Source organism: Zonotrichia albicollis, chromosome 2 (assembly GCF_047830755.1).
Source record: "Zonotrichia albicollis isolate bZonAlb1 chromosome 2, bZonAlb1.hap1, whole genome shotgun sequence".
NCBI lineage: Eukaryota > Metazoa > Chordata > Aves > Passeriformes > Passerellidae > Zonotrichia > Zonotrichia albicollis.
Genome location: NC_133820.1, coordinates 78,891,254 through 78,917,737, shown reverse-complemented (window position 1 = coordinate 78,917,737; position 26,484 = coordinate 78,891,254). Strand labels below are relative to the sequence as shown.

At 39.1% G+C, this 26,484-nt stretch overlaps 1 long non-coding RNA gene across 1 annotated transcript; it reads left to right on the top strand.

The window, feature by feature from the left end:
- The first annotated feature begins 4,790 nt into the window (after positions 1-4,790).
- Positions 4,791-24,510, top strand: LOC141728344 (uncharacterized). Its single transcript, XR_012579265.1, has 3 exons — positions 4,791-4,847; positions 5,990-6,044; positions 24,220-24,510. It is a non-coding gene; the product is annotated as an uncharacterized LOC141728344 (long non-coding RNA).
- Positions 24,511-26,484: the final 1,974 nt, after the last annotated feature.

Here is a 26,484-nt window from a genome sequence, read left to right as displayed (position 1 = left end):
GCTCTTTATTGTTATCACAAAATGTGATAATACAGGCAGTAATGTGCATAAGAGATGAAAAAGAGGACTGAGACAAGGACATGTCCTGCCTGAGTTAAGCAGGGTTTTACTTGCAAAGCCAATCTTGCAAGAATGTGACTAAGCTACCTTCAGAAGCTGCATAGAGTGATGTAAGGTTGGGTAATTAAGGATGGTAATAATTATGGTTTAATTTACCCTGACTAGACATATGCATTATAAGACTATTTTTATTTATATGCTCCACCTGCATAAATTTTGCTATATTCATTTTAAGAAGTGGACCTGAACACTGGGTTTATCAGATTTTTGTGAAGAATTATGCGGTCTGCTTATTTTCTTACAGATAATAAAGTAATACTGGGAAGGATTTACTTTACCATAAATTAGCCTTCTAGATGTTGGGTGCTAATTATTAAGCTAGTCTGGAATCTTTCTGTAGCCAGTGGGTAAGGATGGACACCTACTCTCCTGTCCAATTTATGCCTTCAGAGGTTTAGAGGTTCAGCCAATCTCCCTTTTGTCAAGAGAGAGGTATGATGACCATCTTGGGGCTAACTTCTAGGTGGCTCAGATTTGATGAAATAATCCCATTCATAGTGGCCAACATAAGAGATTGCAAAAAAAGGAGAGAAGGTGTCATGGTTAAGGGAGCTGAATGCAACCATAGGGAATTTTACTCTATCTGTGCATCTGTCAGGGAATTCCTGTGGGATGCTTGGCAAGTCACTGAACAGGTGGTCAATAATTGTGTGTTTCTTGTGTTATGGGTGTCTGGAGTCTGATTTACAGAAGCAATAACCATTCGAAACTGAAATTGAAGTAAATTGTAATTTTATTGTAGAATGCTACGTGCTCATAAATACTTGGTTTTGTTGTTCTTAAACTGAACATTGCAAGCCAGTGAATACTTTGGGACCCAAATTCTTTGTACCCTTATTCCCAACTGTAAAATGGGAATAACGACACTCATCTCCCAGAGGTGTTAGGAAAGTTTTGCAAAGAAACCCTTGGGGAAACAAATAATTCTGTGTTCAGAGCAGGATTTGAATTCTGTGCAGCAAGACCCTGGTTCATATGTTGAACAGTGAGGAGGCAACAATGCTGAAAACCTGTTTGTTAACTAAGCATTTACCTCAGCATTAATTAAATGGAGCAAGGGAAAAAGATAGAATGTGATGATGTCAGTTTAAGAGTTCTTAAAATGCCAGTGCAGGAGCAAATTAAAGTTCTCAGAGGTAACCTTAATTTTGATGTTTCACAGTTTTTGACTGACAGAATCCCGTGAAGCTCTTTTACCACATTTTGGTTTATGTCTGAGACAATAAACGGAAAAAAATCCCACCCAGAACTGTCACTTTATGTCACATGAACAGCCATCGCTAGCGCTTTCTGGATGGTGGACATCAATCACAAAAACATTAGCCACTTGAGTTAATGGCTAGGAATACCAGATTACTGTGTTTTTCTTGTTAGCGCAGCAGGTTCATCCTCTTCACTGAATACATCATGAGTTATGCAGGGCATACAAATAAAGAGAGCTTCACAGTGCAGATGTCATGCGTGGACAATAATGTGGGGGTTTTCATAGACATTGGCTCTTATCAGACCTAGGAGTTTTGGGTTTCTTGCCATTCTCTGGGAGATCAGCACTTCTGGGCACAAACCATGCATGGCTTCACACTTTGGACTTAGTTCATTTCCTCCAAGCTGCGCTTTTCTGCTAAAACTTTTCTACAAAGTTTTAGCACCAGCTCTCTCTTTTCTCCACAAATCATGCTCAGTCTCTTTCCCTCAGAGTTTTCAACAACAGATGCATAGACCCCATTTTTTCACCTTTCAGCTTCTTGTCCAAACTCTTCTCCCAAATGACTGCCCAGCATCCCTATCCTGAGATTTACTCAGTCCCCCTCCAAATAGTTTTCCACACAGTCTATATCTCCATGTTTCCTCTTCCAACACACTTACTTATGCAAGCATAGCTGCAGTGTAGATACCTACATTTAGATAACCTGAATTTCAGTTCCAGTTGCAAGAAAAGCCCTTTGCAGTTGTGATGGGGCATGCCTGACATGGATAGAATCTCTCAGGAATTAATGTGGTAAATCTTAGTCACTTATAAGCACACTTTTCATAATTTCAGAGATTTGGAATACACTCAAATTTGAGGTAGGTTTACTGAGGGTGAAAATCCACACTCCAATGGTAAATTGGACTTTAATTGCTCTGTAAATTCTCCCAGAAATGTCTGGTTGGGAGTGTGCTTGAAAGAGTCCTCCCTTCACCCCACCTCAAGACTGTACTATGTCCCTGTAGGCTGTGTCTTACAATCCCAAACAACAGCCTCAGTCTGCAAGAGATAAGTTTCACATAAGTTTCCCCTATTCAGAGCAGAAAGGCATTTCTGATGTTCTTTCAGAACATCTATGTCATGTCCCAAAGACATGGGAGAGTTTCCTTACAGTCTCCAGAGCTGAGCTGCTGTAATGTGGAAGATGTGAGCTGAAAGGCGAGGGATGAAATACAATAAGGGCAAGAAGAAGATGCTTGGCACCAAAATTTTCACCCTAAAAATTCTTGCAAGCAAAACAGTGTTTTGATTGGAGAAATTCTGGGTAGCCTTCTTGACAGATTGTACTGCCATGCCATCTACAATGTCCTCATCTCTTCTGGAAACTACGCCCATTGAATGGTTTCAAAATTGTTTCAGATCCTTCAATGAAAGATGCCACATAGGCTTTAAGCAAATAATCAATATCTTCATTAAAAATATGAATGCTATGCCTATGAAAATGACCCCAAACACCGAAGACATGCCCTCTATACTTTTTCTGATCTTTGCTACTACAGCATTCAACACATCTTTTTTTTTCCCAGCTATTAAGTTTGAGGGAAATAAAGTGAGCACCTAAGCAACAAGAAAATTAAATGAATAAACATTTGAACCCAGGAAAATACAATCAAAAATAACAGGTTTTATTGAAATAATATAAACTGATAATAAAACTCACACTACAAGCTGGCAAGACATCTTAATAGAACACATAAGTACTACAGAAAATCTACTGATATTACAAGACATTATTTTCTGTAACCAGGGGAATAAATTGTCACATAGAACCCATTTCAGATTTTGATGCATTAGCTATGGTGTGAGGACAGTGTATGAGCAGGCATTTTATAGATGAAATGTCCATTTATGTCCTATTACAGGCTCTCATGATCCAAAGAACTTTCCTTTTAAGACCCATGCACAAGTTGCAGTTCAGTAACCTTCATCGAAGCCAGCAAGGTGCTTCTCAGCACGGCAGCCATGTTGTGAGCACAAAGACTGCTTCAACTCTGTTGCTAGAAAATGCTGGCCATTATTCTGATTTCACTTCTGTCAGATTCCAGAGCATTGGCTCTAACTCGATAGTGACAGAAAGGAAATCATGCCCATGAAACCAAGGTGGGGAAAATGAGTGAGACTGCAACAAAAAAATAAATGGGAAAAACGTTTTTAGCTATTTTTTTTTTCAGTAGAGGATTGAAGAAATTACATTACTGTGTACACCTAATTCAGCCACTGACTACACTTGCCTTGGACAGAGATGTGGAAATTCGTGTCCTTTTGTAAGTAAAATATTTCTTGTCTTTTTAGCACTCCATCAGTTTAGGATACTAAATAGATTCCCAAAGATATCCTCTGAATTGTATTCCCACCTGGTCACCTGTGTGCCACCAAGAGAATCTCTCTCCTTGATCAAGTCAAATTTCTTTGGTGCCTGCCCTGGAATCTGGGTCCTAGTGTCAGTGGAAATTTCTTGCTGCTGTGGATCTAACCATAGGAACTGGCCTGGACAAATATGCACAAAACTCACAAAGCTTCACAAAACTTCACCTGAACCTCACACCTCGGCTATAAGCAGGCTTAACCAGTGGGTCCTAAAAGGAAGCAAATAAATAAATAAATAAATAAATAAATAAATAAAAGAAGAAGCTACTGTGAAAAACTAACAAAAAAGAGAAAAATTAAAAACTTGTTTCTGAGAAGTGACAGCTCCTGGGATAGTTAATTGTTGTTTTATCATAGCAGTTTACTAAGGAAAACTTTTTTCACAGACTTATTTTTCAACTCAGCATGTATACAGAAAATAAACTAGTCCTTCTAAGTCACTAGTTCCCTTTTAAATCCACTTCTTGAAAAAAGCAAAGGCAATCTGGGTGTTGTGTATGCAGGCATGCATATATGAAAAGTGATGGTCCTCCATTACTTTAGCCTTAAAAAAAAAAAAAGAAAGAAAAAAATTGAAAAAATTGAAAATTTGAAAAAGAAAAAAATTGAAAAATTGAACAGCAATCAACAATTGCTGTTTCACCTGACAATTGCAGCAAAAATCACATCTCCACAAACAGAAGATGGACCTTAGATTATACTATTCAGCAGAGGAATATAGGTCCCATAAACTCTGGGATAAAAAGATCATTTAGAGCATCTCTTCCAAGTCAGAATATTCTGGAAATCTGTAAATCTGTGAAAGAAAACCGAGCAAAATTTAATCTTAACAAAAACACGTGAAAAGAACCTCGAAGAAGGAAAACGGGTGCAGAAAGCAATTTGTTCTGCGAATGCCTTTGAAAGGCTGTAACAATCACTATCAGGTACCGATGATGGCAGGTGCGGAGCATCGCCTGCCTGCTGCAGGTGCCGTGGGCTCTGCGAGCAGCAGCAGCGGGGCTGGGGCTGCCCTGAAAGCGCTGCTGGGGCTGCGGGACAGGCAGGGGAACCCCGGGACAGGCTGAACAGCTCAGGAGCCCCGCGGGGATCAGCTGTCCCCGGGAAGCCGGTGGGTGAGAGGAGGGAGATGCTCCTGAGCTGGGATGAGCAGGGAGGGAGGAGAACCGGGTTATGGCAGAGGGGTGCACGGCGTGGAACACCCCGGGCATGGAGCACCCCGCGGGCTCCTTTGGCCGCACAAGTTCAGCAAAGCGGTGTGACTGCGTGGGATTGAGTGCCTCACTGCGTGGCAATATTCGCCAGCCGCAAAACTGGGAGCTTTGGGACAAACGAGGGAATTAGGCGGTGCGAGAAAAGCACCGCGTTCGAAACCCGCGTCTCAAAGGGGCCTCGTATGACAGCGCTGCCTGTCCCCGGCCCATTGTCTCACTGCAGCAAGTTTGTTTTGCCCCAGCAGCAGTGACTGATTCACTTGGTACTTTCCCTTTTGTTGGAAGAAAGCCTGGAAATACGTAGTTCAGTTTATAGCGTTCCTTTCTGTAAGTGTATTTTTTTAACATTCACAACTAAGCTTTCGAGATTTGATAAAAAACAAACCAAAGGCAGAAAATAAGGAGGAAAAAAAAAAGTAAAGAAAGAAAAGGGGGAAAAAGGAAAAGAGAGGAGAAGGCGGCTGGTGCTGGGCTGCCCGCGGCTCCCGGCGGGAAGCGGAGCCGGCCCGCAGCAGAGGGTGCTGTCTGCCCGCCGTAGCGCCGGCTGCTCGGGAAGGTCACTCAGCCTATTGATAAATCACTGTGCCGTGATTCCTAACTGACAGCTCAAACTAACATCAAGCTGGATGAGAGAGAACAAAAGGCCATCAAGCAGCCATTTTCTTGACACTTTTATTCAATCACCAGCAGATTGCTTACGACAGCAATAGCAGCTGTTTTGTCTTCATCTTTCCACATTTGATAAAAGGTGTCAACTCAAATTTTTGTAAATAATTCACTTACCCCTACTGCACACACCAGCACTGTTCAGCATATGTATTCTGCGCGAGCAGATCACTGAGGCAGGTCAGGGCTCAATGATATCAGCTGAAGGTCATCTGTGATCTAAAAGGAAGCACTGATAAAGCTACAGTCCCTCAAGGTCAAAGATAAGAACTACACTGAGATATTTGTAATGTGGACGAAAGGTTAAACAATAGAGAGAAAAGTATGGTATTGTTTCAGTTAACACACTAATGATTTTTCTATTGTTCCTTAGGTGACACTGTTCCAGAGGCTTCAGCTGCTTAACCCTTTTTGAGTGCCACGCACATGTAAGTGCCGGGCGTGAGCAATTAGAGAATATCACTTCCCAAAGTTGGTGATGTTAGGCAGGAGCTCAGAGCCGTAATATGCTGCTGCTAATGCAGCTGAACTGCAGAAGGGAGCAACAGCAATTTTTATTGCAGGCTTTGAAAAGAAAAAAAAAATACAACCCCACAACTGGATATTGTATCAAACAATAACAGTTAAAATGATTAATTCATTTAAGTAAAATACAGCTTACCTTGAATTTCTCCTTAAAATAAATTTAAGTCCCAGACCTGAGGAGAATTAGATAATGTGCTCAACATTTCCCGCTGTAACATCTTCCCTTACTTTAAAGGCTTAGAGAAACTAATAGAGAGATCCTTGAATTATTGCAATACGACACTCTATCTGATGTTGGCAGTAGCCAAAGCACTGAGATTAAAAATGATACATCCTTCAATACTAGGTTGTTTTTTCTTTTTTTTTCACCCAGTTATATTACTCATAATATAAATCTAAACAACAAATAGTCGCTGTTTATCACTATTTGGTTTATACTTTCTAATAGCAAAAGTATATGTGCATTTGAGATTCTGTCTGTGCTCAAACAGCAGGGAATTTATTGCATGCAATTGATGTACATGAAGATCAGAGAACAGTTGCCTTACATTTTCCCATTCTTTCTGCCTCAGTGCTGTTCTAAAAACAACTTTCCTTTCTCCAGTGTATTTCTCATGGAGAAATAACAATAACTAAACAAAAGAAGGTTCTCTTTTTATTTTTAGCTAAGCAAGATGGTACGGGAGTACTTCCTTACTGAAAACAGGACTCTTGTCTGCACCAATATTATTGCCTCCTCACCCAGCTGTATATGAGCTAGAAGAAAGAGTGTTAATTAGAATTAATCAAATGATTTTTCAGCAACTCATTTTATTTGTGGACATTTCTTAATTTTCTTCTGGAATATTTACATTGCAGTTTCTTCAAATACATTTTTCAATTTGTTTAATATTCTTTGTGGCTTGAAAGGTCTTATTGAATTAAGTAAGAAAGGGTTTTGGCAAGTTCATGCCTAAAATCAAATTGCATTTTATGGCACAGACTCATCATGTAGCTCATGTGGCAATATTTCCCTCTGTTGGTTCCTGTGTCCTAGATACAAAAGAATGACTTGAAAATAACACTAGGATTTTGAATCTGTCATCGAGTATGCAAGACTAAAAACTTCAGAAACTTTCCATTTTTGGTCTTGCTACTATCTTGTTCAAAGTGTCATTCTTACAGGAAAGTAGACCACTAAAAATTAGTGTCTGTGTGAAGAATTAGAATGTGATGTTCTTTCATCACAAAGGCATTGCTCGTGACTGCATGCCTGTAGCAGTGAAGGGTGCTGTTATATTATTTAATTGTCTTCATGGAAAAGCACTAGCAAAGATTTATGAGGACACTGACCATTTATTTTAACTTGTATTATGTTATATAAAAGCAATCAATGTATTCCATTTGCCAGTTTACTAATTTTGCATTTTCCATCCTACAGCTCGTGACACAGTAACTGTAGAGAACAATCTGTGTGCTTTAGATGTTTGCATCCTCAATATAGGCTTAAACCTCTTCCTCCTCTAGCATTAACACAAGCAAACCAGCGTTAGTCTTAACTCATGTTTACTTTCCAGGAACATTTAACAAGTAAATGAGCCTATTAGGTCTATTTATGCTATATGTAATTCTGCAAATGGTCACAGAATTATTTTTCTGACATTTGCTTCTGGACCCAGCTATGTATTATGAAAATTTAATCAGTATGGGTAACTATGTCAAGAATTATCCTTCTGTCTGAGACCAGTTTCAGTGCCTAATGAAACTACTGAAGCAGTGCCTGCTTCAACTCATGTTGACCAGTACCTGCCAGTCTCTCTGGAATTTTACATGCTGTGTGTTATACGTAATTTCAGAGAAAAAAAAATACAGGAGCAATTTAAAAAAGTTCTTAGCCTAGTTTCTTGCCTTGTATAAATCAATGCACGTTGTTTCAAGGTAAAAGAAGGAATAGTTTAATCTTCAACTTAAATATGAGGAGGGTTGACAGAAAAGAGCATGTAGAGAAATGGCAAGGGAAAACAGAAGTGCTAAAGAGTGAAGGAAAGGAACATTTAAGGAGCAGAGGCAAAAATGGGCATGGAGGGTGCTATGGGACGCAGACACAGCAGGCTGAGGCTCTGACTGAAACAAAGTAGGGCACAGTAGAGGCCATAATAAGATGGAATCTTCCTTGCTTGTATTGAACTTGAACTCTTTTTTTTTTTCCTATATCTAAAACTATAGGAACTTAAAACGAATCCCCAGATATTTTAATTTATTGCGAGTAATGTGATTTTGGCCATGACTGCGGGATCATTTGTGATAATTGATTCTGGATGAAAATGCCTCTTTCTCATCCCTTAACTTGCGCACAAGGTTGACTTGCACTGAGCTCCAGGCCAAGAGCATTTTACCCAATTCTATGTCCTCAATAATCTCTATTATTAGATATCTTTCTAGGTAACTTGCTCACACATTTGAAAAATAAGAAAAATAAGATTTTGACAACGTCGCTGAATTAAATCTATAAACAGAATATGCCTTGTAGTATAGAAGACCCCAATGCCATTGACTGTGCTGTATTTAATATAAAATGGAATAAACCAAATACTGTGATTTGCAGCCCACAGATCTTCAGATCTTCACCCTATTCCATCCTTGACCTTGAAACAACATATTGATTTAGACAAGCTGAGAAACTGGGCTGTGTGCATAGCCTTTCATTAATAGAGTAGACCATTGTATATAGCAAAAAAGCACCATGAGTGCTTATAGTTTTAAATCCAAATCTCCAGGTTTTATTTTTACAGATGATCAAGCTTGCCTGTTAAGTCTGCCATCCATAGTCCACAATTTGCTTCCCAAATAAAACAGAAATGTCTTTGCCTTTTAAATTCATTCTGCTGCCTTTTAAATACTCTAGCAACCTTAAAAGAGAGATCTGTGTTATGTCTTCACAAGACCAGATCTAAAATGGTAAACTTTAAATTACTTTTAGGACTTCACTCTGGCACCAAGACTAATTAACACGGAATGGCTGACATCAATGTTGTTAAAATCCTTACCCTCCAGGGCAGCCACACGTAAATTGGTACCACTTAATCATGGTCCTTGGTCTTTGCTGGCTCCTACATAATGCCTGGGAATGTCTGGAAGAAGGTTGTTTGGCCTGGGCCAAAACCACAGAAGAATCTGTTCTGATGGTTCAGCAACATTAAGAACCAAGATCTAGAGTCAGGGAATATTTCTAGGAAGCAAGGATTCCTGAGAAAGTGGAGCAGACTGCTGCTCTCCTTCCTAGGTCTCCATCCAGTTACACTGTCTCTCAAGTTCGAAAAAGTAAAATCTTCTGACTGACAGAATCTTTTGGTGTGCCTGTGTACAACCTCCCCAGAAATTCATACAAGTTCCTTGCAAAATTGATTGAATTCTTAGCTTGCAATACACATTCAGGAAGCAATCTGTGGTGATATTGTTTTGCAATGCTTGTTTGCTACTTAATGGACGTGGGTTCTTTAGGAAGAAGTTGGAATATTTAATTGTAGAATATGTATGGCATTGAGAGCAATGTAGGAAACAGATATCACCTTTGTGTCCAGCAGCTGGACAACCTTGCCTGAGTGCTCAATAAAGGTCAAAAAAGGAATTAATAAGCTTATCTTTCCAGAAAACAAGCTCATTCTAGAAGGCATAACATTAGTGTTTACCAGGCTGCCCTGGGGAATCACTAATGATGTACAAAGCCTTGTGCCTATAGGTCACTGATTTTAATCCAAACCAGCTCAGCAAAGACTCATTTTTCTTAGGAGTGCCATTGGTTTATGTGTAAGTTGAGTGGGTTTTCCAGACAGTGAGACATACTTACAAGCATAAACTTCTAATATGAAGCATGCTTGTCTGACACAATAGATGTTTTATTTTTTTTTCCAAGTGGCTTTTACATCAAACTTATAAATTTTTGCTAGCTAATGATTTTTTTCAGAAAGTAGCTAAATTAAATGTAAAACTTCCAAATGATAGTGTGTCCGCAACATCTCTGAAGAAATGGTTCTGTTAATTAATCTCATTTTGAAAAATACCATATTTCTAATTAAAATTGGTTTTGAGAAGGAGGGTTGTAAGTGCAAGTCCCAAATCACAAACTCACCTCCTTTGGTCTGTGCTGTTGGTCTGGGACACTTCAGTGTGTCTATAAAATGCCTACTGGAAAATCCTGTGTCAGAAATCCTAATCACTTCACTTGTAGAAACTTACAAGTAGGAAAGAAGCAATCCAGAACATTTCTGGAGACAACATAAATGCTGAGTGAGGTACTGCCCTGATGGACAAACTGGTTGGGGATGTGCCAGTCAATGGTAGCTGACTGGGTGTAGCTACTGTTAACCAATGCTCTCCATCCTAAAGAGAGAGAGGAAGGCAAGGAGCAGAGCAGAGCCCACAGGCTCAGAATGGCCAGACTTCGGTTTCCTCAGGAAAGTGATGGGGGAGATCTTGTGGGAGGCAGCATTTAAGGAAAAAGGAGATTAGGAAATCTGTCGGGTCTTTCAGACAAACCATCTTCCAGCTCAAGAATTGGCCCTCTGATTACTCTGATGCTCAGGTAAGAAGGTGGATGTACCAGGAGACCAGCTTGGCTGAACTTAGAACTCATAACTGAATTCCTGTGCAAAAGGCAGGATAAAGACAAGGTGTGTGAGGACAGGGTCCAAATGAGAACACAGAAACTTTGTGCAGAAACACTATGGATTTGGAATTTGGCAAAGGCCCTAGATTAGAGCTTCTATCTCCTCCTACCACATTGCTGAGGTTTCTGCTGAGCAAGGGGGCTAAATTTGAGCCAGTGTTGTACCCTGGCAGTGATGGAGGCTAACAGCATCCTGAGCAGTAGCAGCAGGAGTGGAGACAGCTGATAAAGGAAAATTATTAATGTCTGAATTCTTAGTAATCATCAACCTGTATCCAGAATGATGCAGACAGGTTTGGCTGCCCTGTACAAGAAAGACATTGATAAGCTTGAGGGCCACCGAGGTTGTTTGGCCTTGCAAAAGTGAACCTGATGCACCAGGATTTATTCAGCCTGGGAAAGAGGACATTGCTTGGGCACTTAACAGCACTATGAGTGGTTTTGGAAGGGACAGAGCCAGACCCTTCACAGAAGAATATGGTGGGAAAAGGGCATAAACTGAAGCAGTGGAAATTCCATCTGGGTGTGAGGAAAAAAGTTGCACTCTGAGGAGAGCAAGCGTTTAATCAGGTTACTCTGAAAGGCCATCCAGTCTCCAACCTTGGAAATTTTTGAGACTTGACTACATAAAGTCCTGAGAAACCTGGTCAGAGCTACCTCTGCTCTGAGCTGTTACTTGGACTAGAGACATCCTGAAGTGCCTTCATGTGTGAATGATCCTGTGATAGTGCTCGTAAAGCTGGCATTAATTTATCTTCCAGTTGCAAGGGTTCAAAGCTGTGATGAGAGAAGCAAACTCCACAGTCCAGTTTCTTAATGATATTGCTGAATTTTGATGCATTTGACATATGATTTTTGTAATTCTGAGCAAAAATCTGGCCTGCTAAACATGGACTGCACAGTGTACAAAAGTGATTAATCACTCCCGGTACTTAGTTTGAATAAGAAATAATATTTGCCACCAGATATTACTACCAGCTCTCACAGAACAAGCTCCACCTTGTTTGTAGTTCAATAGACTCTACTGAGAAACCTGAGAACTGAATGGGCAGGATGCAAAAGGGGCAGCCCCAGCCTTCAAACAAGTGCAGTTGATACTTATTATTGAGACAGTGTGGGAAAGATGTGCTCAGTGATGTACCTGTCCTGTGGTTTAACTGAGCACTTTGGTCTTTGAGGCTGTCAATTTCATAAGGACTAAATTTATCTAAAAAGTAACTGACAGATGAATTTAGAGAGCATTTTGTTGCTCCAGCCCAGGAGCGGGGACCAGGAGACCTGGGTTCTATTCCCACGTCTGTCACAGGATTCCTGGACCATCATCTTACATCTTTGTTTCTTGGTTTTCCCTTGGGCATAATATGGATAATACCTACCCACTTTACAGGGCTTAATTCATTAATGTCTGTAAGGTGCCTTGAGATCTGTGTGCACAAGGCACATTAGCACTGCAAAGCATTTAGTATATTATTTTATTATTTAAGACATCTGGGACCATTTCCACTGATGTGTTCTATCCATTTTGCACTGCTTTGGTGTTGCAAAGCAGCCATGTTCCTCTTTAACAGGCCAGTGAGGCTGAGTTTATGACTGACTTAAAATACCAGCCATCCAAATCATCTGAAGGCTGCTATCAAATATGGCTGTTCCTTTTCTATCCATTTGCTGAAAGGACGACTACTGATTTTTCTCTTCAGAGGGTGAGATCTATATGAAATTTGCATGTTTAATGATAGGTATTATTCCAATAGTAGATCTGGCAAAGTGAAAGATAGGAATGATTGGTACAAAAATATATAGCGGTATATACTAGGAAACTCTGATGTGGACAAGGATGTGACATCTGGCAAATTAAAGTTGGCCTGAAAAAACAGTGGGGATGTACTAGGCCAAACCCTGGTACATTCAGTGCACCATTACTCAATCTCTTTCTACTTTTTCCTTTAAATGTTGAGGGTTTTCTACATTAGTTTCATAAATATGGTCACAGAAATTTCTTAAATAAACTGGTACACAGCAGTTGGCTTTTTGGTGGAGTAGCAATTGTGCACCATGGGGAATTATTTTCATGGAACAATAAAAAATAGTTCAACTTCATACATGTTTATACACACCCAAACACCCACGTGTGCACACATTTATGTGTTCAGCGTGAGATACAAAAGGAGAGACCTAAATATCAATTAGCTTCTCCTAGGTCCTCTGAATGATAAAATTGTCATTCATTTATTTAAAGTGACAATAAAAAGGAATGGTTTAGCAGGGGTTTTACCCTTTTGTGGGACACATGGAATGGAGCCCAAGTCACAGCACAATCTTGATATTGATCTCTCAGTGAGAGAGTTAATTTGTCAATGACTGTAATTTGCCAAGCTTTATGAATCCATTCTTCTTCCTTTGGAGGAATATTTCTCTTCTAGTTCTGTGCTATTACTTTTTTTTTTTTTAATGCAGTAGAGATAAAAAATGACATACATCTCTGAAGTCTTTCATATACATAGAAACAAGTATGGGACTGGTAAAAGAACATGGGACTGAAAGGCACAGCAGCAGTCCTCTCTCTATCTCCTTGCTTTTAAGGGCACTGTGCCATGTAATATTAATTGTTATCCTACCATGGCTGCCTTGAAAACTAGTAAAAATTTTGTCCCCATTCCTATAAGAAGGCAACTCCAAAAACTCAGTACTCTGAGGGACAGGAGAAATCTTTCAACTTCTCCCAAATTAAATCATGTACAGATTTAGAGTTCCTAACACTGCTCTTTTCCCTGGTTGAATTCCAAGGAGATAAGCTGGCAGGTCTGGGGGTCCAGGTTCCCTGGCAGGAGTGGGCAGAGATGTGCAATCAGGAATAGCACACGGCTGGGTTGCTGCTGGCAGAAGTGACATGGAACCACTGCTTTTGTCTCCTTTCTGCTCTCTCCTTCTCATTCCCCTGAATATTCTGTTAGCCTTTTTCTAGACGTTTTTCCCCCCATATGAATTCATCTTTCCTGAATAAGCAGAGCCCCACACTGTATTCCAGCTGAAATGTGAATTGTGTGTGATGAAATGAATATTCTCCTATATTTGATGGATATAACTTCCCTGTTGTTTATCCGATTCCCAAGTTTTGGAAGTGAAACACGTGAGGCAGAAGGCAGGCTTGGTTGAACAGGAATCTTCTTTTGAAATTAAGGCAAAAAAGGAAGGTGTATGCCCAGTAGAAACAAAGTTAAGAGGAAAATACAGAGATGCTGCTTGCCACTGTAGCCAAAAATTGGTGTGGCCAAAGCTCAACTGGAGTTGAAGCTGCCAGGACATATCGTTGGCAAAAGGCAGTGTAAAAATAACATCAACCCATTACAGGATGAGGATGGCCACCTCAGAAACAGGGCGAGACACAAGGCTGAGGTGTTTAACACATTCCTTGCCTCTGTCTTCAAAATGGATGACAGACCAAGGGGGCCCCAGTGGTCTGAGCTGAAGGACTGTGACTAGGATAAGGATCAACTCACAGTCAACCCTGAAATTGTGCTGGATCTGCTGCTCCAGCTGGATTCCTACATATCTGTGGTGCCTGATGGGATTCATCCAGGAATTTTCAAAGACTGGCTGATGTCATTGCAAAATCAATCTCTCAATGAGTTTTGAGCAGTCTTGAGAATCTGGAGAGGTCCCAACTGAAATCTGGAGAACATCCCAGTTTTCAAGAAGGGCAAGAAGGAGGACCCAGAAACCACAGACTGTTCAGTCTGACTTCAGTGCCTGGTAAAGTTATGTGGAAGGTTATTCTGGGAGATACTGAAAAACACCTGAAAGACAACAGAATCATTGGTCCCAGCCACCATGGCTTCATGAGGGTAAAGTCCTGCTTATCAAAACTGGTTCCCTTTCAGGGTAACTCTCCTTGGTCAAGGGAAGCCAGCTGATGTAATCTTTTTGGATTTCAGTAAAACTTTCAATACTGTCTCTCACAGGACCCTCCTGGACAAAATGTCCAGCACAGAGCTGGATAAACACATCCTGTGGTGTGTGAGCAATTGGCTCACAGGGTGGGCACAAAGGGTTACAGTGAATGGGGTGACATCAGACTGAGGACCTGTCATTGGGGTTCCACAGGGCTCCACCCTCAGCCCTGTGCTCTTCAACATATTCATAAATTCTGTGATTCTGTGATGTGCTCTGGGAGCTGGCTTTTTGCAGATAAAACACACAGGCACACATAAATATTCTGTGACTGACTGACACAGCCTTTCTCCTTTGTCATTTCTAATTTGTAAGCTCTCAGCTCAGAATCCAAGTTCTTGTTACTAGTTCTTAGTTTTGCGACCTTCCATTTTTAACAGTAATCCATTTCAGCTCATTTTTGTATTCCAGCAGTGAAAGTCACCCAGTCTCTCCTGTAGGATATTTCAGTCTAATAAAAATCAGCCTGATTTTATCTTATGGCAAGAGCAAATATGTTGAACCATGTGGGAAAGCTGAGCTCCAGTGGTGCCCACACATTCCTGCTCAGAAACATGAGCCTGAGTCTTGGCTCTACAATGCAGAGGGGACAAGAATGTCTACAGCTACACCAAGTGTCCTAAACAATGCCAGTGTTCTACTGGGATCCTTAAGAAGGTCCTAAAGGGGCTGCAGTCATTACAGTTTGGACAGTTAGGTACTTCAACTTTGCAGAAATTGTCTTCACCTTCTGTTTTGACTGAAGCATGGGTAATTTTTCAGGTGTAAAATTGGTGAGTAAACACTTGCATAGAAAATATTCCCCTAAGCCAACAAGAGAAATCATGAAATGATGTTTGAAGTTATATTGGAAACATAATTTCTGATAACCAAACCATTAAAAAGATTAGACTTTCCTGGGTTAGGCTAAATCCAGTCAGGGAATAATCTCTTTGGTTGTAAAACCAAATAGATTCCAGCCATGTGATATGGTGTGCACCTAAATGGTTTTTACAGGGATAACATTCCCAAGTAGCACTCAGGGATGCAAGAACTAGTTATTGATTGACTTATCTATGCAACTGAATCTTCTAAACTGGTTTTTAAATATATTTGAATATGATCAATAGGTAAGTATTACTGAATTTTTGTTGTTTTATTTTCTGACCAGATTGGTCCCTTTTGATCTTGTTACAAAATTATAGATTTAATTATATATCTTTAGTTCTGGCAGCTGCTTGTATGCCAGGCACTCCCTTTTCTTTCATTTCCAAAGGTCCTGAGAATACTAATCTTTAAAAGTACCTACAATTCATATGTCTATTGTCATGTCTGTAAAAACTGAGATAAACTTCAACCCTGATATGCTGGTCTACATTTATTTATATTTTCAAAGGCAGGCATTTGTAAAGAAAGGGTCCAAAAATCTACAATATTAAACCTTACAGTAACTATAATATTTTTCAGACCTTTGAATGAAGATGAAGCTGATACATGTGATAGCTGTACATTATTTATTTATGTTATGAGTAGCAACAATCTAATCGCATCTCACAGCTTCCATAACAAAAAAGGCTGAACTGTAGAGTGGTCAAAAGGCAAATGTGGCTGACTTTGACTAGTAAGTCAGCTCTTGTCTTGATATAGACTGTCACTGTGAAAAGAACAGGGATACTTGGCAACCACAATCATTAGGCACAAGCTTCAGAGTCACATATTAGCATTGGCTGTCATTCCCTGAAGCCCACATATTACTGGGTTTAGAATGAAGAAATTTTGAATGACTGGTGATCTCATAAAATACCACTTTATTTTTGAGATCTTTCACAATATATTATTTAAAGAAATGCATGGAACTTTCAATACTAGTTTAATGCAGCACCACAATTAGAAGTGCTGTTTTGTGACATGGTATTGATGTTTAGCTGGCATCAAGTAACTCCATCCCTTGCCTGAGAGTGCATATTGATAAGGACAATAAACAGACATGAGACCAGGTGCCTTCCTCCAACTAATGATTTACCAGTTACACAGTGTTTGAGACAACATCCTTTTACAAAACAGAAAGGGATGCAAAAGAGATCGGGTGGCAGCACTTGAATCTGCCTGTTTGACCATTAGGGTAAGACAGGCTGCAGCAATGTAATTACATACAGGTACATTATATATTTGGTAACAATACTGTGAGTGTAATGCTGCTAATGACCAGCAAATTGAGGGTCTAGTTGGAAATAATGCCAGTTTTAGGGACAGAACTGATGATGATACTACTGCAAATTCATGATTTGCCTGATTACCACTGATAACACCAAAGCAAATGCATGTGCTTTGGTTCATACTTTAGGTACTTGCATGCATGGTGCAGTTTTTCACTGAGGTGTGATGATGCTGTGTTGGAGCCACAGCACAGCTGGTGTTAGACTGTCATCCAAATCAGATTTGCAGTGTTTTGTGCAGCTGCCACAGCTGAGCTGGACAATACACGCCATACAAATACCAATTGCTGCCTAGGATGAACACAAAAAATAAAGCAGTTGCTTCAGGCTGAAGTTTTAAAATGGGGAGATGCACTTATAGTAATTTTCAAATTCACTGAATGTGCAGCAGTTAATGTCTCTTCACGTCCATATCTGAGAGAGAGATGTTTTCTTGAACTCCCTTTACATAGCCTGCCTACTCCCTAGCATATAATCAGTATGCAGGTGATTCTTCTTACTAAGATTCAGTTCTCCTTCTCTTGCCTTGATTTTATGCTTGTAGATAGTCAAAAAACAAAAAAAATCTAATACCAACAAAGAAACATACAGAAAAACCCCCAGACCTCTCCTCCAGAAGCCCTTAACAGCTTGCAGAGATTTAGGACCAGGATCAGATGCCCAAACCTGGGTGTGCATTTACATGAGATATCCCAGCATTTACCTGAGTACTTGCACTCAGGCAGCTGTGAAGGATATGGATTTCTTATAGGTTTTGTGTAACTTCTGGCACCCTGTGTCAATGTTCAGCATACCAAGGACACCTCAAAAGGGTTCCTATGGGTGAGCAGCTAAGCTGTGCCTGTGGTGTCCATAGGACATGGTGATAGGATAGGCTGCCACTGACTCAAAGGCCTATGATGAGATTCATGCCTAAAAGTAGGTTTATACTGTTGTGTCAGATACTGGGAGGTATTTAATCAAATTCTAGTTGCTGCCCTGGAAGGCTACGGATCTTCCAAAATTGTGTGTCATATCTAGCAGCCCTGTGAGGATATCTCTGTTCCATGAGAACTTCTGAAATGGCCACAAGTGCCTTTCCTTATGTAACTGAATTTCACCTGGCATGTCTATTTTAGAGCAAACCAAGCAGCTCTTCAGTTTCTATGGGCACACCTCTACTGATTCTGCAGAGAGCTCATCTCATGCCATTTAAGACATCCTTGATATGCGCACAGAGCTGGCAAGTGTGACATAGGACCCAAGGGAGACATGAGCACCTCTGGAAGAGCATTCTGGTTCTTCCAGAGACAGTTCAAATGGTACTGAATATTGACTTTTAGACTGAGCTGAATCAAGCTCCTCACTTAGGAGAAGAACCTAAACATAGATACTGACATATGGAAGATCTGATCTCCAACTGAAGGCTGCCTTGTAAGCAAAAATTTAGCTGCTTGAGCATGAGGCTGCCTGGGTTTCCTGCGTAGTCTCCAACTGTAAGTCCAGCTTCAGCTTTCCATTTTTTTTTTGTCATAACTATCACATCTGTAAGCTTTTCAAGTGGCATCTCAGGTGACTCTTGGAGATTACCTCAAATGACTAAATGGTCTTGGACTCTTGGTGTTAAACCTTTTTGCCTTCAGTCTATAAAAATCACCACCTTTTTCCTTAATCCTCTTTTTGCCCTGAGTCCCTGACCTTTGTTATATGCCAGCAACAAGCTGAAATGAAATTCTACAGGTGAGTTTTACAAATATTTTCACCTTTTGGGCACCAGTCTTAGACATTTACATGTAAACCCCTAAAATGCATCTAAAAAAGGAAAAAAAAAAGTACAAAATTAAACATCCCCCAGACCCTTTCACAAGATCAGAGAATCTTCACAGGAAAAAAGAAAATCTTTATTCCTCAAATTGCTACCTTTCTCAGCAGAAAGAAGTGAAGAAATCTTTTGCTCCTGTGACTTTGACATACAATCTTGATGGAGGGAGGTGGCTTTTAAGGAAATGAGCCAGGGTATCCTTTTCTTTTTTTCCACTTAAGATCTCAGGCAAAATATTCTGCTTTTCTATGCAAAAATCTCTTCCATTCACTGAGACAAGGCACAAGCATTTATTCTTACCAGCCAACTCCCTGCAAGAAACCAATCTGTAAAGAGATCTGCAAAAAGTACCTTAATTGATACAAAAAAAAAAAAAAGTAAAGATGGAGACATTTAAGATTGTGTATTAAGGACATGTCATCATTTTAGAGGTTCATAACTTAACCATAAAAATTTGCTCCAGGCTGAAACTTGGCATGGAAGGCTGCCATATTTGTAAGTAGGTTATTTCATTTCAGGCTACATTACTAATGCACTAATGCAATGTGGGCTGTTATATTTATTAACTTGCATTGATTTTTTTTTGAAAAGGACAAAAGTATTCCTATTCTGAACAGGTGGAAAAGGGATATACCAAGCTAGAATTTGCCTTCCCATGTGCCAGCTTAAAAAGGAGGAAATAAGAGTCAAAGATTTATTTATTTCTTACAGAAATATAGGAAAAGCCAGCAGGTGCTTGTTTTCCAGTCTGGTTATGGGATATTGTAAATGCATAATAACCTTTTATTACTTTGTATTGTTGATAAATTTAGAGCTCTGTAGACAGAACTATCTGCATAAAAAGCTCCTGAACTGATGGAAATGTTGTTTTCAAATGGATTTTGGAACAAATGTTGTTTTCAAATGGTATGAGATAACAAGATCTGCTATCAGTTTCTGCAAGATTTTTTATATTGGGAAAAATAAAAGTATAATTTTGAGAAGGTACCAGACGAATATATTTTTGAGAAGGTACTTGTGTATGAGGAAGTGGGGGCTTCTAATGATTTTAAACTGGTCTTTAAATCCTTAAAAAATCTTAGATTTGGATGACTTAACTGGGCAATATTGAAATACAATATCTACAGCAGATTTCCAAGGAAGGAAAAGAGAATACAGAAATAGATTTCCTGGGACATGTGGGTTTCTTTAAATACTCAATCGCCTTCCAACATGCAGGCCAACTGTCTCTCCTAAAGATTTGTCTAGTGTGGAAACCTTGCCAGAGTGTAATTTTGGTGAAATTTCTGTCACTGCTCCCTGTCATGAATATTTATTTACTTCCCAATGGAAATCATTGCTCATATGAAAGGGAGTTAACGGTTCTTAATAGCCCTTTCTGATTTGATTGATGTTTTTGTCACTTCCCCCAGTAAATAGGTTTCTATTAGCATACCAAATATGCTATCTGTCCTCTCACTTCTGCAGGCACTTACCTGACCACTTATTTAGGATTTAAATATCCTTCCTAGGGGTTTTCTTTCAGTTCAGGGGCTCTTTTTCTGCCCAAGTGGGTAAAGGACTTTGTGCACTGTGCTTGGGTACCTTACACAGCAACCACATGGGATTTGTTCAGACTGGCTATTTGGAAAAGTTCAGTAAAAACAACAGAAATTTGTCCATACCTTATACTAGGGACTGCAAAGGGTAACACTAGTGAGAGAACAATGTACAGAGACATTTAATCACATATTTATATTTCAATTCTCTAAATTTGTAATGGCGTGGTGTTTCAAGGTAGAAGAGAGGCTGGAATAGGGATTTTTTTCATGGAAATACACCCTGAAGTCATATATCATTTATATGCCATATGCTGACTTCAAAAAAGGAGTGTTCAGAGCTAGCAATGTGGTGTTGCTGCTGAGGAATAAACTCTTTCCATTATTAACTACCTTTTTCAGGGCTGAAGGGTCCTACTTCCAAAACAAATGCCTCAGTGTTGCTCAAGTGTTCTTAATAGTGCAAATAATGTAAATTTTGTGTATCATACATAATAGCTTTTGTGTTGGGTTACAGCCAACACGTGGCATAATGGAATGGACATTTTTGCTCTTTTTTTCCTGTGCAATGCTCATTTATATGTATGGCCCAAACACATAAATTGCTGCTTTTGTGTTAATCAGAGGAAACTTCTGGATGCCCTGGACAAACCAAAGAGAAAGCATTGTCTTTTTTATTAGTATGAGTAGTTTGAGGTGAAGACTTACATCAACAAGTGGTTTAAAGTGCAGTTGCCTACTAGTTCATATAAAAATTACTGTTAAGCTGTAAATCTGTATTCTTGTGAAGATAAAAGAACAGAGGAAAATAATTTATGGAAGCATAAAATAGGATCTATGATTGTAGAAAGCACTAATTTCTGGATTGTCCTCATTGCTTAGTAATTTTCTGCCTCAGAAATTCATTTCTTGATTGCAAACAGATGCCTGGTTTTTCCCTGTGAGGAAGACACAGGGCAAGGTGCAGGATTAAAATAAAATCTATTGCCTTTTGAAGGGCTCTGGTGGAAAGTAGGTGTTTGCATCCTAGAGAAGGAGGCACAAGATCACTATCTAGGGCTTGAAAGTTTATGTGTACATGCTACTGAAGTCACCCAGGCACTCTTGCTTCTGAGGGCCAAAGGTACCTCCTTGCCTGAACTGAGACCTCAGTTCATAACTTAGGCATTCACAATTAACACTTTCAGATTTCTCTTCACCAAATCCCTCACAATTTATAACACTTCTTTGATTAGCTAGCTCTTAACCTAAAGGAACAGCTAGGAAAATATAACAGAATACTTTATGAGAAATGGATATCCAGATTCCTTGCAGCGCAGCTGCTGTAAGGACAAAAAACATTGTGTGCAATTCCAATTTTTTTTTTGGAAATGGCAAAAGTGTTTTCAATTTTTATCAGCAATTTTAAGCTGCTGTGATTTATTTAGTATTGCAGGGGAAGCAAATGTGAATTTCATGTAAGAGAATGATAAATGAGCATCAATCTTGAAAATTGTATGGATGCTACTGTGATTAACATAATGTAGCCCCCCACTCTAAATTAGACCATATCAACTACCTTTCTTTAAGAAAATTTCTTGTGAAGGGGTGAACATTACATGGTCCTTGGCACTTGGCCTTGGAGCAAAAAATTGGTTCCTCACCCAATATTATGTAGTGGAGTGGATATAGTGGGATGGCCCTAAAGTGATCCTCAATTTAGAACAAATATTTAGATTAAGCCCTTTTTGATTTACTGTTCTAGATTAGGGATGGGTTTACTGTGGCAAAAGAGGAGATGTAGTCAGCAACTTCCACTGCCTGATCTCATACTTCTAATTATGGTTTTGAACACCAATGCACACAATCTTGATCAGATAAAGAGGGAAATTTCTATAAAATAAACTCTCCTCAGACAGGCAACACTCTTCAGTTTTGTATTTAAGAATTCTGCATTTTTTGGAGACACGTAAGGACTTTAAATTTGCTGTTAATATAGTACTTATTCTGTTAGATGGAGATAAACACAACAACCAAATTGCCTGAGTTAACTTGGGCAGCTGGGTACAGCCAGCAGCAGCTACTGGCAATTTTCATGGCTTCCTCAACTCATGTTGACCTGAAATGCTATGTTTGCTAAGGCAAAAGCCTAGGTAAGAATTTCATACTTTTTGTTCAATTGTGAAAATTTCAAAAAGCCCAAACATCCAACACACTCCTTTGACAGAAAAAGAAACAAGCTTTGGTAGTTTATTGCTATGCTAAATTTCCATGCAGTATGATTTTGTTGGGCTAATATAAAACCAGAAAACACCAAATAGTCCTGCCCTGCCCCAATGTTACAGCAGCAATTTTCTACATTTTAGCTTTTTTTTCCAGAAGAAAAGCTAGCAAGCAGTACTTAGGCTAAAATATAGTCCTATCATTTTTACATAAAATATTGATAAGGAATAAACACTTAGTATCCCTAGTGTGAATTCACTGGACTTCACGAAACCCTAATATATGGATTAAGAAATGTTAACATAATCCTTTTATGGGAACTAAAATCAATTACATGTCAGCTTTGTAGTATTATAAATGTATTTAGTCAGCACAGAATTTTTCCAGCAGCGCTCGTTGCAGATTGAAATTGACTAACCAGATGTTAAATATTAAATAGAACTAATCAAAGTATGGTTCAAGAGATTTTAAAAACAATGATCAAAGAGAGCTATTTATTACCTGATTCATGTTTCTATTCAAACACTGCTCCTATGATGTTATATCTACCTGAATTTAGTTTGCTGCAAGCTCTTAATTTTTTTCGGTTAACATGAATGAGAAATATAATTCAATAAAAGTATGTTAATGCAGTACCATAGGCATAAAGGCACAAAGCTCAGGGAATTACAAGCAAAATTTGCTGGAACAAAGTGTATGTTAGGAACAAAATGCATGTTAGGCCTGATCTGAAGATGACCAAATGTAGACATATTCTTTCCATCACTTATAAACATTATGAGCCATTATCTAAAAAAAGAAAAGTTTTTTATTGCTTGCATGATAAATTTAATTCATAACTTCAGCAATATTGTAAGAACAGCAAGAATAGCTTCTGGCAGTGATCTGAAAGCAGGAGGGGCCTAGTCATTGCAAAAGAAAATCATGGGTTATGCTTAATTGCAAAATTGTTGTAACATAGAAGGTGTAAGTTTGGGCTCCTAGATCCACAAGAGGTCATATAATTAGCCTTTTTGTTTTCAGGGGGGCTGAGCACTTCTTAGCCTTCCTGAAGCCAGCAGAAGTACAGGTGAGGGGCTGGCTGCTCCTCTACCTTGCGCTGCACAAGGAAGAAGCAGCTCTCCGTGCACTTGAAGAACAAAATGGATCAAAGGAAATGTTCTTTTATACAAGGCATAATCAATATGTGAAACACATTATCTTAAGGATAGGCAGGAGCCAAACACCTGGTATTTGTTGTAAGAATATAACTTAAAAGCATAGTTGCACAAAATGACTATGTGTACTGTTGAGTTAGATAAAATAATTTTAGAGTGTCTGCCCCTATCCATTTTATCATTTAAACACAGTCATCAGAGATGGCAGAAAAACATCTTTTCCAGAGGAAATTCTGTTGCTGTTGCTTTCTTTATTGAGTTTATGCCTTGATTTAACCAGTGGTAGATGTTATCAAAGGCAGATGACTCAAATGGATGGAATACTGAGCTGATTGATTGTGGCTTCTCCTGCACTGTAGTGGTTTCCTCACATCATCACAAACACCACATCAGGAAAAATTACAGCAAATATCAAACAATGACCTGTGATTTTCTGTTCTTGGTGCCTCTTTCCCTCCTGAGACACATCCGTGAGGGATATGGCACAGAGCAGAAACTCCAGGTCCATAGCCAAAGGCGCTTTGTGTTGCTGAGCGGAGGAAAATGACTCACAAATCCTTAAAGTCTCTCTCTTCCTTCTTTTGTATTACAGAGAGCCAGCTGGGCACCTAAATTGAGAAACCTATAGCTCTGCCAGCAGCTGAGGGACAGATGCAGGTCCTAGACTCCAGCAAAATCTCCGGCCTTTGGATGTGAAGGCCATCAAGACCAGGATCGGCTGGATCCTTGTGGTGAGGCCGGAGCATAGCAAGTGTGCCAGGATGCACCTTTGGGCCTCCAGTCTGTAAAGCTTGGTTTGGTTAAAATAGATAACAACAGCCCCCAAAATAAGTCTGTCCTTAGTAATTATGTTCAGTGGCACCCTTTAAAGTAAAAGAAATAAATATCACTCTCCATGTTATGTCTTTCTGGGTTGATTCTTAGTTTTCTCCATCATGACTTTCCAGAGTGGCAAGATTGTTTTATTCATAAAGCTACTCCATGCCACCCCTCTGGTCATGAAAAATATCCTGCTTTCTGTCAGCTCTAAAGTTTGGATGTGGCTTTCCTCACCCTCCCCACTGCAGCCAGCTCCTTTGCTCCTTTAGCCTTCCAGTCCACCCTGCATATATCTCTGTCTTCCCACCTTTAACTGCTTCCAAAACTACTCCTAGAAAGAGATCTCATTCTCAGGAAAGATGTAGCCCTCTCTTTTCAGGAAGCTCACCTCTGCCAAAAATTGAACAGTTTTGTATTTAAGAATTCTGCATTTTTTGGAGACACATAAGGACTTTAAATTTGCTATTAATATAGTACTTATTATGTTAGATGGAGATAAGCACAATGACCAAATTGCCTGAGTTAACTTGGGCAGCTGGGTACAGCCATTTTTTTCACCTCTGAAAAAAATGAACAGGCAGCCTTCCTTTCTATTGCTTAGACACAACTTTTGTAACAGTATAAAAGAAAAATAAACACAACACATGCATAGATATTATTTGCATTTGCCTATGCACATGCATACATGTATATTTAAATAATGTAGACACACATAAATATATATGTTTAAGCACACACAAAATTAAGAAGAGACAGAACAAATCAAACATTGTACCTCTCATCACAAAGATACATTTTTCATCCAGTACTTAGGAGTTATGAGGGCAACTAAAAACACAATTAGTGTCTTTTGGTCCTTAGAAAAATGAGAAAATTAGTGGAAGCTGTATGAAGTCAAATACAGTTTTCATGAATAAAAATTTTTCTCTACCCCTATTCTGAAAAATTCCAAAATCCCTTTGCTGAATTTCTGCTTCTCTCTGACAAACATGCTATAGCCAGGCAGAGGAATAGAAAATTACAGCTTCATAATTCAGCTTTTCCAAAGTTTAGAGCAGCTGGAAAGAGTGTTGTATTTATGGAAAGAGCTAAGCATCCTTAATTCTAGGTGACACTACTTTTGCCACCAGTGTAGCAATTATTTGTCTAATCTTGCACTGAAAAGCATTTAGGATATTCAGTCTTAATGATCAGCCAGAAAATAACACATCTTCTGCATAAAGGATAATTTTAGATCATGTTTTATATTTCAGGAGAACAAAAATTATTTTTTTCTGAGTGTTAGTCTCCCTTTTATGGTTTAAAAATATTAAATAGTGGATTTTCCCCCCCAGATACTGTGGGAAATCTACTTAGTCAAACCTGGGTAGTCCTTGGGAAGTAAAAAACAAACTAACCACTACATGTAAAAGCTACAAAATGATTTACTTTTATTACTCTTGTACAAAAAGGCCTCAAAGCCTCAGAGCTATGATTCTCCAAATCACTCCAAATCACTGCTTTCTAAGCTTGACTGATTGATTTAAAAGCTTGCAAGAGATTTATAATGATTCACTGTGTAAGCCACTGATTTTATATTTAAGTCAGAAGACTGCTTTTAAATGACAGAAAACTTTAGACCTAACATTGGACTCAGCAGGTGATCCACTGTTTGCTCAGAATTAAAATGGCAGCATTTTGCTGGCACAAGTGTTTGAAGTGGGGTTTTGAAGCACAGGCAGAATGCAATTTATCTAAGATTATTGCAGAGAGCATTGAAATCTATGCCAGAATTTTCAAAGCTCCCCCTCTCTGTGTTTAATGTGGTAGCTATGCAAATAGCTGGATGATCAGTATTTTTTCCACAGGTATTCTCAAAGATCATTTTAAGCACCTGTCTTTTGAGATTCTGTACAGATGGCCAGAATTTGAAACAAGATTAATTACTCTAGTAATTTTATGTTGATCTAGAAGCAGAATTATTTTCACTGCCTGATTGATTGTGGGATAAGGAAACAAAAGAAGACTCTTCTGTACAGTGCAAGTAACAAAGCACGTA